This window comes from Arachis ipaensis, chromosome B5, assembly GCF_059453495.1.
Source record: "Arachis ipaensis isolate K30076 ecotype BB chromosome B5, ASM5945349v1, whole genome shotgun sequence".
NCBI lineage: Eukaryota > Viridiplantae > Streptophyta > Magnoliopsida > Fabales > Fabaceae > Arachis > Arachis ipaensis.
In genome coordinates, this window is record NC_142440.1 from 108,607,083 (window position 1) to 108,623,258 (window position 16,176).

The following is a 16,176-nucleotide window of genomic DNA, read 5'->3' on the forward strand; positions in this document are numbered from 1 at the left end:
AGAAGCTATTGACTGATGCAAAGTACTACTTTTGGGAAGAACCATACCTTTTTAGATGGTGCTCAGACGGTATAATCCAAAGATGTGTTCCAGATGAGGAAACATAGCAGATTCTTTGGCACTGTCATGGCTCTGATTATGGAGGTCACTTTAGTGGTGAAAGGACAGCTACTAAGGTCCTTCAGAGTGGGTTTTACTGGCTGACTCTCTTCAGGGATTCAAGAGAATTTGTGAAGAACTGTGACAGGTGTAAAAGAGCTAAGAATCTCCCTACCAACCATGAGATGCCACAGCAGGGGATTCTTGAGGTATAGTTGTTTGATGTGTGGGCTTTTGATTTTATGGGACCTTTTTCACCCTCATATTCTAACAACTATATTCTAGTGGCAGTTGATTATGTGTCCAAGTGGGTGGAAGCTGTGGCCCTGCCTAAGGACACTCATTAGTGATGGTGGAAGTCACTTCTATAACAAATAGCTAGACTCACTTCTGCAGAGATATGGAGTCTATCATAAAGTGGCAACCCCCTATCACCCTCAGACAAGTGGACAGGTTGAGGTTTCCAACATGGAATTCAAGAGGATTTTAGAGAAGACTATCAGTGTCTCAAGAAAGGACTGGTCTAGGAAGCTTGATGATGCTCTCTGGGCTTACCGGACAGCTTACAAGACTCCTATTGGCATGTCTCCTTATCAGCTGGTCTATGGTAAAGCCTGTCACTTGTCAGTGGAGCTGGAGCATAAAGCTTACTGGGCAATCAAGTACCTGAACCTTGATGCTCAGGCTGTAGGAATTAAGAGAATGCTCTAGTTGAATGAGCTTGATGAATTCAGATACTCAGCCTATGAGAATGCCAAGCTCTACAAGGAGAGAACTAAGATATGGCATGACAAGAAGATTACCATCAGAGTCTTTGAGCCAGGTCAGCAAGTGCTTCTGTATAATTTAAGGCTCAAACTCTTTCCCGGGAAGCTAAAATCCCGGTAGTCAAGACCGTTTATAGTTACTAGAGCTTTACCATATGGTCATGTAGAGATTCAGGAAGAGAATCCCGACAGGAAATTCACAGTTAATGGTCAGAGGTTGAAGCACTATCTTGGAGGTGAGATTGATCGCCAAAGGTCCGCTCACCTGCTAAATTAGCAGGATTGACCGTCAAGCTAGTGACGTTAAAGAAGCGCTCATCGGGAGGCAACCCGATAATTTCGTATCCTTAGTTTATTTTCTGTTGCGTTGATTTTCTTATTTGATTGATTTTTCACTACAAGAAAATACCCATTCAGCCACACATTTTTTAAGCTACATTTGAAAAGCGTAGCCTATTCATAGAATAGGCTACGCTTTTTTCTGTGTTGCCTTTTTATAAGAGAAAAGAATACACAATTACAGCATCATTTAAAAAGTGTAGCCTTAGGTATTATAGAAATCACTTATAAAGCGTAGCCGTAGGTTGATATCTATAGGTTCACTTTTTGTATCAAAGAGGACGCTTTTAGAGGGTAGCCTATTTATTAAATTTTAAGTGCATTTTTAAAGTAAAGCCTAATATATCTAGAACAAAAAACTTAACACTTAGTGAAATTTTTTCCTCTTTCTTCTGAAAACAAACTCACACTTAGTAAAATTTTTGTTCATTCCCTCCACAAGCAAACTCATACACTAAGTAAAATTTTTATCCATTATTCCCTCCAAATCTCACTCACCTCCACAAGCACGTTCATTCCCTTCAGAAACCCTGCCTCCAAAAGCTCACCATCGTCGCCCCCACTCACTCACTGCACCGTCGCGAAGTGGAAACCCTGCCCCCACTCACTCTCTTCACTCTCGCCGTTGACACTCTCGCTCTCGTCATTGATCCTCTCACTCTTGCCATTGACCCTCTCCCACTCACCCGCACTCACCACTCTCCACATTGCTGCACTACTGACCATCGCTGCACCGCCCTCACCATCGTCGCTGCGCCGCCCTCACCACCGTCATCACCCCCAAATCAGAGAAAAGCGTTTGCCATCACCACTCACCACTCACGGCGTCACCATTCACTACTCCAGGAACACTCTGCGCTCACTCATCTTCCCCACTCATCTTCATCGTCGCTTCTCTTCGCTGCGCGGTCACATCACGAAGACTCTGCGCTCAACTGAAAGCTTTCTTCATTCACGAGGTTAGGGTTCTAAATTTAGGTTTCAATTTGGGGGATTTGGTACAATAATCTGTGACATCGTGAATTGATGAACATGCATGCTATTGTGCAGCGCAGGAGAACCCCTGAATTTAGGGGTTTTATTCCGTTAACACAGGTGAGTTTGGCCATGATTAGTTGCTACGCAGGAATACCTCACTGCATTTCCCTGCTACTTCGTTTTATTGAGTTGTAATGAAGTGTTCACACATTGTATGTAGCCCTCCATCGTCATCTGTAGCAGCAGCAACAACAGTCATGGCAGAGGCGGTGGCAATGGTGTTCGTATAATTAGGAACGGAATCTCCAAATGGTGCTCCCTAATCACCACTCGCACCAACCAGCTCAGACAAGACTCCATTAATTCCGTTGCAAAATTCCACAATCACCTATTTACTTCCATCATCAATCCTCCGCCTCCTCCTCTTTCCTTTCTGGTAAGCTTTCCTTCCCCGTTCATAACTTTAATTTATTATTAATATTTTGAAAGATTGAAAAAAAAATGCAAATTTGGACCACCAGGTTAATGGAGACGGTGGAATGAAGTATCCGATTTGGATGTGCGTTGTGGCTCTTGTTTTGTTTGTGGGAGTGAGAGCATTTGCAGGAGAGTATTATCCCAAAGAAACCACCGCCCTGGCTCCGTAGCTGATCTTGTCAGGCGTGGCCAACTCAGATCCGATAGAAGAGGCATGTATGATGTCTATCCTTATCACTTTTTTCAATTTTTAATAATTGATTAATTATCTAGCTTCTTACTCTGGATTATGAAATTAGATTAGTTAATAGGTTGTAGTGAGACTGAATATATTGTCCTCGTGTCAAGAATCATAAGCTTTTTAGGTGAATGCTCAAAATTGATCAACCCTAGGGATTTGATAATATGTCGTAATGGCAAGATTTCAATTCCTATTCTTCCAGCCATAGTCTATTCTTTATTACAATGTTTATAATCAACTCTTACAAAAGCTTAAGCTATTAGGTAAAGCAACATGAATACATCTAACATTATATAGCACACAGTTTGTTTGATTATGCCGATAATTTCTTTTGCCTATATTAGTTTGGAAAATTGGTTCTGGGTTTGGAAATTTGAGCTTTTTGCTATAAAAATTCTAGATTTGAAGCCCTAGAATCGTCTAAATTCCATGTAAGTTAGGTTTTGTGTGTGACCCATTGGTCAATGGAGTAAAATTGATGATCTATTTAATCCTAAATTTGTGTTGTGAGGTTAGCTACTTGATTGTACATTGTGAGATATATTGAAGGAAGAGTAATTGCTTGAATGTGCTTTGTTGTAAAGGATTTTTGAATTGATGACATGGTATTCGTGATTGAAATCAAATAAGCTTTTAATAGATTATCTTGTTACTAGAAATTGTTGATTTTTTGTGGCCCTCACCAGTGTGAAAATAAATGGATTAAAGTCATTTATCTTATACTTTCTTGCATTTTTTGTGTATCTTGGTCCGAGTTTCAACTAGTCCACCTGCTATTCCACTGTTATGATGGCTTATAATAGGTTATATACTTATATATTTTATATTTATGGTCTGTGAGTGATTGATCAACACATCAAGAATCAGTTTTTCATCCATAAATATTCTTTTTATATATTTTTAGTAAAAAAGAACAAATTGGTTAATGTTAGTTTAACAAATTTGTATTTCTGTTTACAGGATCATCTTCAGCAAATTGGACTGGACTTGCTGCAAGTTGCATGATAGCCTGTGCCTGCAAATCAAATTTGGCTCCATTGGAATGTGCAATTTGTTTGGATTTAAGGCCAGGCATTATACTAGAACATCATTACCTACCTTATCAGGTGAGACTCCATCATAGACATTCACCTTACCACAGTAGAATATCGTCATTTGCCCAACTCCGCTAGTTGCACATGCTCTATGACCATATTAATAAGTCATTAAGAACTTGAATCAACAACACTAAAAGAATATTGGCATGTCTCCAATCATGCATACTTTATGTAAAATTTATTAAATCTTAGTTATTTCACATTTTAATTCTTAAGTAGTTGGTTCACTTTCTTGTGAAAAGTAATGTATGATGAAACTTGTGTTATAGTTTGCCACTATCCTGGATTCCTGGGAATAAAACTATAAATAGTACCAAAAAATAGTTTATCAATAAATCAACACTTAAAGTAAAATTAGGAATGTTGAAATTAAGAACTTGCACAGGCTTCTTTTACAGCTGCAAATAATCATGCTAACATGCTAGGAATTGAATTAAACAAGCCTTAGCATGCAAACCAACAGAAGTTCATGAAAAGAAGTGTCAGCCTTGATCGCACTTAATCTTAAAATTGATATTGTTCAATATAATGAAAAACTTTTTCTTTTGTAACTGAATTCCTTCTTCCATTCGACATTTTCCGTATAGTTAATGTTCATTAATCTTGCCTCCACCAAAAATAGTTTCAACTTGCACACTCTCTCTCTCTTGCTTTCAGAAACTGTGCATTTACCAAACTTCTTTTTTTCCTTTTACTAATGCTAAGGTAAAGGTAAACCAGGATAAGAAAAAAAAAACAAGAATTTTGTTACTAATGATTTATTACATTTTCAATCCCATTCGTTTCAGTTATAACTTGTAACTTAAGCATAAGGCTATTTCTTCTTGTATTTTGTTTCTCATTTCTACATTTTATAAATTGGTGTCCTTTCTTGTCTGTGTATATTCCAGGCCAAAATTGTAGATTTTTTAACATGCAAGTGAAAGTAGAAGCTGATGAATTTAAAATTTAAAAATTTGTAGACAATGTTTATGAATTGATCAGGTTTTAAATTTAACTTTTTTATTTTTAAATAGAAGCTATTTGAATTTGTGTGCTTTTTATGCAACTTCAACTAAATAGTTGTTTCTATGGGTGGTTAACTTTTCTAAGTAACTGCATGTTTGAATTCCTGTGTAGAAAAGCTCTGGATCATGGTTGTGGCCAAAGCTTTTCTCTATTGCTTTTGCCCAAACCCTAGTTTTGGAGTTGCAAACAGAAAATCCAAATATGTTAATGTAGATAATGGAAAGTTACAGATAGTTAAGATAAGAATTCTCAAATGGAAACTTTGCTAAGCTGCATCAAGGGCTAGGGTTGTTAATAACATTGTTTTAACTTTGAAAAAGATTCCTTTAAACCTCTTTGTTTGGTGCAAATTGTGAATATCACAGTTTGGATCTTGTGTACTTCTTTTCATATGTTCTTGTCGTGGTCTTCAGAATCTAGGTGCTCGATTGCCAAGCCTCTGTTAATTGCCTATTTTGATAATATGAATAGTAGCTAAATTGTATAACCATGGCTCATGAGTTTTATCTATATCCAGATTCTGATATCTTATTCTTTGTTATCTAGGCTTGTCGAAATGTTTTCACTATGTGATGACATAATATAATTAGAGATATGAAACAACTTGAATAACATTGAGATGTTCTTGGATGTTGTAGGATGGGAATGAAGTGTTCTTCAGGATCAAGAGAAGCACTCAACTGAAAAAGCTGATGAACGCATACTGTGACAGACAGTCAGTGGATTTCAACTCCATTGCTTTCCTGTTCTTGCATGTTAAAAAATATCATTTCTACATTTTATAAATTGGTGTCCTTTCTTGCCTAAACTAATATATATTTTTTAAAAAAAATTTATTCAATGTGTTTAATTAATATTTATTTTGCAGGGGATAGATTTTTCTGGTTTAGGGATGAGGAATTTGCTAGACAGACTGTTGCTGGCCTCAACCCATTTAGCATAAGTTTGGTGGAGGTATATGCGTGCTTTCACCATTATTTTGTTTTAGACTCATTAATTGGATTCATTTTATTAACAAGCGTGCTTGTGCACCACACAGATTGTGATGATAATTCTTGATTAATTATTTTGTAATTTATCTTTGATTAATTATTGATAGAAACTAGATTGCCTGCTAACAATTTAGGTCCATAATTTACTGTTGTGGCTTTCTGGGTATGTCTGATTCAATGTTTTTAAAAGGGAATGCATGCCATGGAATTTGAAACTTCATTCTAGTACTTTTGGATCAATATTATAAATATATTTTGGTTAGAGATAATTTTTATTATTTAAAGAAATTATTTAGTATAATTATGTATTTATTTTTATTTTGTAATATTCAACTCATTTAAATAAAAATGCAGAATTATTATACATGTAATTATATTAGCTATTATGTTGTATTAATATATATATATATATATATATATATATATATATATACAAAAAAAAAGAGACCTAAGGCTACACTTATATACAGTAGCTATAGCATACACAAAAAAAAAGAGATCTAAGGCTACACTTATATACAGTAGCTATAGTATACAAAAAAAAAAAGAGGGACCTAAGGCTACGCTTATAAAAAGTAGCTATAGTATACAATGTGGCTACGCTTTACAGGTGATGCAGTAGCGTTGAAAAGCGTAGCCTATTCTGGAAAAATGAAAGCTGAAAAGCGTAGTCTTTGGTCCTGGACAACATCACTTGAAAAGCGTAGCCTATTCCCAAACGCCAAAAGCGTAGCCTTTGGTACAGAAAAGTGTAGCCTTTGAGAATAGGCAACGGCCGAATAAGAATCACCTCAAAAAGCGTAGCCGTAGCCCAAAAAGCGTAGCCGTAGCCTAAGGCATCATTTTTTTCACTTTTAGCTACACTTTTCAAGTGTACCTGAATGGGTGTTTTTCTTGTAGTGTTTGTTGAGTCTTTACTGTTTTTCCTTTGTTTTACGTATGTTTTGATCATGCAGAATATTTGAAAACAGGAACCCGGACACTTCGAAAATTTTGACCACTCTGGATATGGAAGTCTCGGACTGGGTGGCGCCAAACTTGGGATATCCATGTTTGGCACTATGTGTGTGTACAGAATAGAGATTTTTCTCTGGAAGGTCCACGCCAAACTTAGCATCTCCAAGTTTGGCATGGAATTCTGCGTGCAAAAGGGAGGAATGGCTCTGGAAGGCCCACGCCAAACTTGGGAAATCCCATGTTTGGCGTGGAGAATGACGTAAATAGAGTGCAATTGAGCCAAGAGTCCACACCAAACTTGACCTTGTTCAAGTTCAGCGTGGGAGATGCATATAAAAGGAAGATTACTCTCTGCCAGGGGGATGCCGAACTTGGCTCCCCTGGCGTTTGGCGCAGAAAATTCCAAAAAAAAGGGGGGGGGGGATGCCGCCGAACTTGGCTTACACCAAGTTTGGCGTGGAGGAGAATATTTCATACAGCGCCGAACTTGATTCTAATCAAGTATGGCGCCAACTATTAACTATTGAGCCATATCAATCACAATCAGCAAATTTCATAACCAAATCCCATTTTCCTAGTCCCCACACCCATTGACCAGATGCTCTTCCTTTTCCATTCTTTCTCCAATACACCTGTGACCCCCAAACCTTGTAGCAACCCCTCATTGCTTCCAATCACCTTCCCCAAAGATTCTCCTTCCTTCTCAACATATTACACTCCCCAACCCAAGCCTTTCTTTTTTCCCTATAAAGCCTCTACCAACCCCTGCTCCCTTGATCGAATCCTATTCCCTTCCCAATACATACATATGACCAACCCCTCCCATCATACACTGGTTCCCATAATAGCCTGTGACCCCCTTCCTAAAACCCAGCTACCCTCACCTAACCCCATTCCTATATAAACAACCCCAACCCCTTTTAAACCACACACCACAGTCACATACAAATCACTTCCAACCACGTTCCCCAGCACTATAATCCCTCCCTCTTTCCCACCCAACCTAACTTCCTCTTCATTCATATAACTAACCTTCAACCCTTCGTCCCTCCTTCCCCAATCCATAATCACTTCCCTTTAAAAAAAAACTCAACCGTACCCTTCAAACCTCCGTACCCCCTCTTCTTCTATTCTCCCTTTCTTTTTACTTTCTTTTTACTTTTCTATTAAAAAAAAACAGATATTTTTAGCATTATTCTTTATTTTCTTCTGTTTAAATTTCTGCCCCTCTTTCTTCTTCCCCTTGTATTTCTTTATTTTGCTCGAGGACGAGCAACAATTTTAAGTTTGGTGTTGTCGCTTCACTATTTTGTTCGGCTATTTCTATGGCACCAAAGACCATCCAACCTTTCAAGAAGAGAAAAAGAAAGGAACCGGCCACCGGTTTGCATGATTCAAGACACTTCTGCTCTAAACTACATGAAGACCACTTATGAAGTTTCTGGCAAGAGGCCGGTTCTTCCTGAAGTGCGGTTCAATCTCCAACCGGATGAATATCCAGAAATTCAGCGTGAAATTCAGAGAAGAGGATGGTTGTTTCTGTGCAATCCGCATACACAGGTGGGACAATTAATGGTTCAAGAATTTTATGAAAACCTGTGGATTACTTATAAGGATGTGTCTGGAGTCAATGTAAGGGACCACAGAAGGTTTGTTAGAGGAAGAATCATTGACTTTAGTCCAGAGACCATCAGACAGACCCTCCAATTACTAGTCGTAGACCGTGATGAAGAGGAATGCTACAGTGATAGGGTAGACAAAGATCAGCAATTAGAGCAAGTACTCGTTGATATTTGCATTCTGGATGCCCAGTGGAAACTGGGGGCAGAGGGGAAGCCAGGCCATATCAGAGTCGGTGACCTGACGCCTTTGGCTAGGGAATGGCACCATTTTATTTGCCGGTCTATCATGCCCACAAGCAACTGGTCCGAGTGCACTGTGGACTGGGCCATTCTGATTCATTTCATCATCAGAGGAGAGATAGTGGAAGTGGAGGACGTCATTGCCCAGCAGATCTACCATATCACCTCCAACACCAAAGATAATGCCAGGTTGGGCTTCCCACATCTCATCTTCTGCCTCTGTGAGGCCGCTACGGTGAAGATAGAGAATGATTTCCATGTCCCAGTCGAGAAGCCCATCACAAAGAAGACTATGGAACTGGTAAGGAACTATCAGAGACTCCCAAGAGTTGAACAGGCTGAAGAAAGAGCTCAAGAGGAGCAGCCACTGCCTTAGGGACATTACTTTCCTCCTCAAGATTACTGGCAGCAGCTCACATCCTCCATGGAGCAGATGAGGGTCACTAATGACAGCCACTGGCAGCAGTATATGGCGTCTGTAGAAGAGATGAAAGCCACACAGGATAGCCGTTGGGCGCATGTCTGTACCACTCTTTATGAGATGAGAGCTGATCAGAACCTTCAGCGGCAGAAGATCTCTCAGCTAAGAAAGGACTACAGTCGCTTGAGAGGAGCATATGGAGCATAGCCTGAGGAGAGATATCCCCATCAAGGAGATTGAGGTGGCTCAGTTCCTTTTCATTTCCCTTATTATTTTGCTATTTTTACGATTAGGTTCCTATTTTCTGCTATTTTTTATTATTGCATGATCAGTTGTTATTTCAAGTCTTAGGTTCTAATTTAAATTACTGTTTATTTTGTTATTTGATTTTATTCTGAAAGGGTGTCTCATGTATTACTAACTGAGCTTGAAAACAAAAGAGAAGAAAGAAGAAAAAGATGTAATGCATGAGTAAAAGAGTTTATGAAAGAAAATAGTCTCATTTAATCAAATGTGGTGGTGTTCTCTATGATTCTGAATGCATGACATGAACCGTGCATGTTTGAATTTGAATCAAAGGATGTTGATGTATAAGGAAAATGAATTTAGAGAACAATTATGAATTTTCTGAAATTAGTGAAAGTTGATTCTTGAAGCAAAAGAAACAGCAAAGGAAGAATAAAAAGCAAGGTCCAAGGCTCTGAGCATCAATGACTAGGGAGGTCAGACATGATTAAAAGCTCAAAGAGTTGTTTCCCTAGTCATATACTTATGGTGTTCTTGTGTCAAGTAATCCTTGAGATAGAACATTTAGAGTCGAGATCAAATGCATTTAGCAGAGTATGCCAAAGGTTTTGAGCACCACTGTCTGGGAATAGCCGAAAGAAAAATCAGAACTTCAAGAGAGTTCCCCAATCAAGTGCTTGTGGTGTTCTTGTATCAATTAACCCTTGAGACAGAAGATTTAAAGTCACGGCAAGGCTCAAGGTGCAAGGCACCAATTACTTGAGAATTAAAGGACATCTGCTGTGTTCAAGGATTAAACTAAAGTATAAAGATAAGAGAATTCAAAATATGATCTGGATTCTAATCCCAAATGACAGTGATATTCCTCTAATTCAAAAGAGAGTAAGATGCTAAAACTGTTCAGAATTACAATAGATAAACCCCACTTCAAGAAGCGACATGAACATAACTGAACTCTCACCTCTCATGCAAATTCACATCTTAATCATGTATTAGTTTTGGTTGCTTGAGGATAAGCAACAATTCAAGTTTGGTGTTGTGATGCGTGAGCATCTTCTCTATCTTTTCCTAGTGAATTTGCATTCAAATTGTTGAGTTTAATCAAGATTTAATTACCTTTAGCCACTATGAATGCTACTTTGAGTTGTTTGCAATTTTTGTTTATTTCAGGTAGCATTCGGATAGATTTGACAGAGTTTTGTAGCAGAAAAGGAAGAAAGCGAATGATGCTGTCAACCTCGACCTCCTTGCACTCAAACAGGAACAACATAAGCTACAAAGGTCCAATTGATGTGAACCAGCAGCATTGAAAAGCTAACTTGTAGAGCTTTCCAATGATATATGATAGTATACCCGTTTTTTCCATTTTATATGGACAACTTCACGCCAAACTTGAGGAAGCTCAAGTTTGGCGCCAACCAAGAAGCCCCAAGGAAGGAAACACGCTGCCATCTCCACGCCGAACATGAGTTTACTCAAGTTCAGCGCCAACTCAAAGGCTCCAAGGAAAGTATGTGTGCACTACTCCACGCCGAACTTGACTCCCTCCAAGTTTGGCGCCACAAGCAAAGAAGCCAAGGAAGAACTTGCTGTCCACTCCACGCCAAAACTTGGAGAATCCAAGTTTGGCGCCACAACGCTAGTGCAGTTGGTGGTCCCTAATCTCGTCCAAAGCCTGCGAGTCAATTATTTAGTCTTGATTTAACCTTTTATTTCTTTTATAATTAGGAAAATATATTATTTAGTTTTAGGAAATATATTTTACATTAATTAGGATTAGATATAAAAGGAAAAAGAATCAGCCCTTCGGGCTCATCTCTTCTCTTCTACCTCATTCCGCAATTTACAATTTTTGGGGTATCCTAGTTTTCTCTCTGAACCATGAGCAACTAAACCTTCACTGTTAAGGTTTGGAGCTCTGTCTATTGTATGGATTGATACTATTATTTTTCTATTTTAATTCATGTACTAATTTCTATTTCAAGAATTATTTTCATGCTTTATCTTATGAATTTGTGTGGAATGGAAGTATGACCTTTGTTCTAACTTAGTTCTAGTATAACTTGGAAAAGCTCTTTACTTGAACAACAGCTTGAAAACAATTTCTCCTAAATTTCTAATTATTTGGGTAATTAGGGTTTCTGTGCCATATAACTAGAATTGAACTTCACCCTCTAATTAGAATTAAGTGACCAAGGAATTAGCGGTTGATGAAAGTTAGAGGAGACTAAAAAGGTCTAAGGAATTAGGGTTTAGTCACATATAGTTTGCCATAAATTGAATCTTACATGATTAAAATAGTTAGTAAGAAAAGTCAATCCGGAAGATAGATATATCTGAAGCCTTAACTGTTTCTCCATATATTATTCTCATCAATTTAATGCTTGCTGTCTTAATCTCTGAATTACAGTTTAATGCTTTTGAACAGCAAAACCCTACTTTCTGTTTGTCTAACTAAGCAAATCAGTTGACCATTGTTGCTTGATCCATCAATCCTCGTGGGATCGACCCTCATTCACTTGAGGTACTACTTAGTACGACCCGGTGCACTTGCCGGTTAGTTTGTGATTATAAATTCCGCACCACTTGTCCTCCTCAATGGGGATGTCTCCTTCTATGACAATTCTAGTTGAATTGCATAGATGACTGATGACAAGTCATCTTAGGCTAGTTTTACAAGCCTATTTCATTAGTTTTCACTTGGTTTTCATGCATTTTTAGGTAATAAGTAAGTGTTGGAGTGAGAATTTCATGCTTGTCTAGATTCAATCAAACATTGGTAATTTTGTGCATTTTCATTAGATTTCTTGCAAGATTTAGTTGATAATATGAATGATGCAAGAGTTGATGATTATGCCAAGGCTTTGATGTATTTGTTTGGTTGATGATAGGTGAAAATATGAAGGAGAAGGAGCAATAAAAGCACTAAAAGAAGAATCACAACACCAAGGTGGCAAAAGAGTGGAAACAGACTCAAGGAGGAGCAAAGAGGATTTGCAACCCTGACCTCTTTACACTCCAACAAGAATAACTCGAGCTACAAAACTCCAAATGAGGTGATTCTAGTGGCATTGGAAAGTAGGAATCTAGAGCTTTCCAAGCATATATGGCACTGCATGGCGGACACTAAATCCGAGAAAGAAAACATACCCCGAAAGTGCAAAGATGAATATAGTATCAACCTGCAGTAAGGCCAGCTGACCTCTCCACCTTCCAAGGTAGATAACTTGAGCTGTAGAGCTTGGAATGTTGCGATCTTAAATGCATTATAAGGTAGACATCCAGAGCTTTTCAACAATATATAATAGTATAGGGTGATCATCAAGTTTGGGCCTCAGAAGCAGGCGCTAAACTTTGGCCTCCAAACAGCCAGCGTTCAACAAGTGAACACCATGTTCACTTTAGTGAACATTTTCGGTCTCCAAAACAGCACGACCATGCCTTCTTCAAAGGATCATAACTTGAGCTACAGATGTCCAATTGATGCACTTCTAGTTGCGTTGGAAAGATGACATTCGAAGCTTTCCAACGCTATAAAATAATTCATATTTGGCATGAAATTGAAGCATAAGTGATAAGCATCTTTGAGGCCCAAAAAAATACTCATCAAAGAGCAGCATTTTGGCTAGCGTTCAAAGGAGTGAACGCCACATTCACTAGCTCCACCTATTTCATGGATTGCTAGCAAGGGAAGCTGGGATCAAAGTAAAACAACAAGGGGGAGCACTGATGAGTGGATAATTTATACGCTTTTTGGCATTGTTTTTAGGTAGTTTTTAATATGTTTTAGTCACTTTTTATTATATTTTTTATTAGTTTTTAATTAAAAATCACATTTATGGACTTTACTATGAGTTTGTGTATTTTTCTGTGATTTCAGGTATTTTCTGGCTGAAATTGGGGGAGCTGAGCAAAAATCTGATTCAGGCTGAAAAAGGACTGCTGATGTTGTTGGATTCTGACCTCCCTGCACTCAAAGTGGATTTTCTGGAGCTACAAATCTCCAAATGGCACGCTCTCAATTGCGTTGGAAAGTAGACATCCAGAGCTTTCCAGCAATATATAAAAGTCTATACTTTGCGCGAAGATAGATGACATAAACTGGCATTCAACGCCAATTCCATGTTGCAGTCTGGCGTTCAGCGCCAAAAATAGGTTACAAGTTAGAGTTCAACACCAGAAACAGGTTACAACCTGGTGTTTAACTCCAGAAACAGCCCAGGCACGTGAGAAGCTTAAGTCTCAGCCCCAGCACACACCAAGTGGACCCCAGAAGTGGATTTCTGCACTATCTATCATAGTTTACTCATTTTCTGTAAACCTAGGTTACTAGCTAAGTATTTAAACAACTTTTAGAGATTTATTTTGTTTCTCATGACATTTTTAGATCTGAACTTTGTACTCTTTGATGGCAAGAGTCTCTAAACTTCATTGTTGGGGGTGAGGAGCTCTGCTGTGTCTCGATGAATTAATGCAATTACTTCTGTTTTCCATTTAAACACGCTTGTTCCTATCTAAGATGTTCATTCGCGCTTCACTATGAAGGACGTGATGATCTGTGACACTCATCACCTTCCTCAATCCATGAACGTGTACCTGACAACCACCTCCGTTCTACATTAGATTGAATGAGTATCTCTTAGATTCCTTAATCAGAATCTTCGTGGTATAAGCTAGAATATTTTGGCGGCCACTCTTGAGGATCCGGAAAGTCTAAACCTTGTCTGTGGTATTCCGAGTAGGATTCGAGGATTGAATGGCTGTGACGAGCTTCAAACTTGCGATTGTTGGGCGTGATGACAAACGCAAAAGAATCAATGGATTTTATTCTGACATGATCGAGAACCAACAGATGATTACCCTTGCTATGACAGAGCATTTGGACCATTTTCACTGAGAGGATGGGAAGTAGCCATTGACAACGGTGACACCCTACATACAGCTTTCCATGGAAGAGCCTTGCGTGTGTGCAGGGGAGTACAAGAGAAAAGCTGAAATTCAGATGACAAAGCATCTCCAAAACTCCAACATATTCTCCATTATTGAGTAACAAGTATTTATTTTATGCCCTTTGACTTTTTACAATTAAAACTAAGAATTATTATTGATATTATATCCTGACTAAGAGTTACAAGATAACCATAGCTTCCTTCAAGCCAACAATCTCTGTGGGATTCGACCCTTACTCACGTAAGGTATTACTTGGACGACCCAATGCACTTGCTGGTTAGTTGTGCTGAATTACATAGTGCGAAGTAATTTTCGTGCACCAAGTTTTTGGCACCGTTGCCGAGGATTGTTCGAGTTTGGACAACTGACGGTTTATTTTGTTGCTTAGATTAGCAAAAATTTTTCTTTTTAGTTTAGAGTCTTCTATTATTGTTTTTGGTTAAAATTATTTTTTTTAAATCCTTATTTTCTCTTTTTAAATTTTTCGAAATTTTTTTTAACTAATAATTGAGTTTTTCTGTTTGAGTTTAGTGTCATGTTTTAAGTTTGGTGTCAACTGCATGTTTTTATTTCCCTTTAAATTTTCGAATTGCATGTTCTTTGTTCTTTCTTAATCTTCAAGTTGTTCTTGTTTATTTTCCTTGTTTGATCTTTAGTTTTTCTTGTTTTGTGATTTTTCTTGTTTTTCTTGTGCATTTTCGAATTATTATCATCTAAAAAAAAAGATTTATTTATACCTTGTTAAAACACTTTAAATTTATAGCTCAATTAGCTAGAGCGTGGTGCTTATGTTCTTGGTAATTGGCTATCTTCTTTTTTAAAAAAAATCTTCTTCAAAATTAACTTTTCTTTGAATAAATCTTGTGCCAAACTTTAAGTTTGGTGTTTTCTTGTTGATTTTTCTTTAGTTTTCGAAAATTTTGTTTTGGTTTTCTAAAAATTTTAAAGTTTGGTGTTCTATCTTCATGTTCTTGTTGTTCTTGTGAGTCTTCAAAGTGTTCTTGAGTCTTCCTTGTATTTTGATCTTAAAATTTTTAAGTTTGGTGTTCCTTGATGTTTCCCTCCAAAATTTTCGAAAATAAGGAACATTAGATCTAAAAATTTTAAGTTTTGTGTCTTTTTATTGTTTTTCTCTTTCCTCATTGAATTCAAAAATATCTTTTTTCTTTATTTTAAGTGATTTTTTGAATTTTTATTTTAAAAATTCAGATTTCATTTTAAAAATTTTATTTTATCTTATCTTAGTTTTAAAATTTCGAAATTCAAATCTTTTTCAAAAAAATCTTATCTTATCTTATTTCAAATTCAAATTTCAAATTTCAACTACCAAAATTCAAAATTCAAAATTTCAAATTTCAAATTTCAAATTTCAAATTTCAAATTTTAAATTTTAAAATTTAATTTTCAAATTTAAAATTTAAATTTCAAAACTTTTTAATTTAAATTCCTTATCTTCTCTTACCTAGCTTATCTTATCCTCTCTAATCTCAAATCCTAAAATCAAATTTTTTTTCATATCTTTTCTTTTTTTTATTTTATTTTCTTACAAGTATCTTTAATTTTAAGACATATCTTTTTCAAAACTTCCTAACCAATTTCTCTCTCTTCATTTTTTTCGAAAATCCTCACCCACATCTTTTTCAAATCTTTTTAATTAATTAATTTAGTTTTCAAGTTTCTTTTATTTCTTTTTCTTCAAATTTTTGAAATTTTAGTAAATTCTTTATTTATTTTATTTTATT

The 16,176-nt window shown here is 37.0% G+C and overlaps 1 long non-coding RNA gene across 1 annotated transcript; it reads left to right on the top strand.

Moving 5' to 3' along the window:
- Nucleotides 1-681: 681 nt before the first annotated feature.
- LOC107640800 (uncharacterized) lies at nucleotides 682-6,124 on the top strand. The gene is made up of 5 exons (XR_015883362.1): nucleotides 682-786; nucleotides 1,648-2,164; nucleotides 3,862-4,007; nucleotides 5,645-5,721; nucleotides 5,875-6,124. It is a non-coding gene; the product is annotated as an uncharacterized LOC107640800 (long non-coding RNA).
- Nucleotides 6,125-16,176: the final 10,052 nt, after the last annotated feature.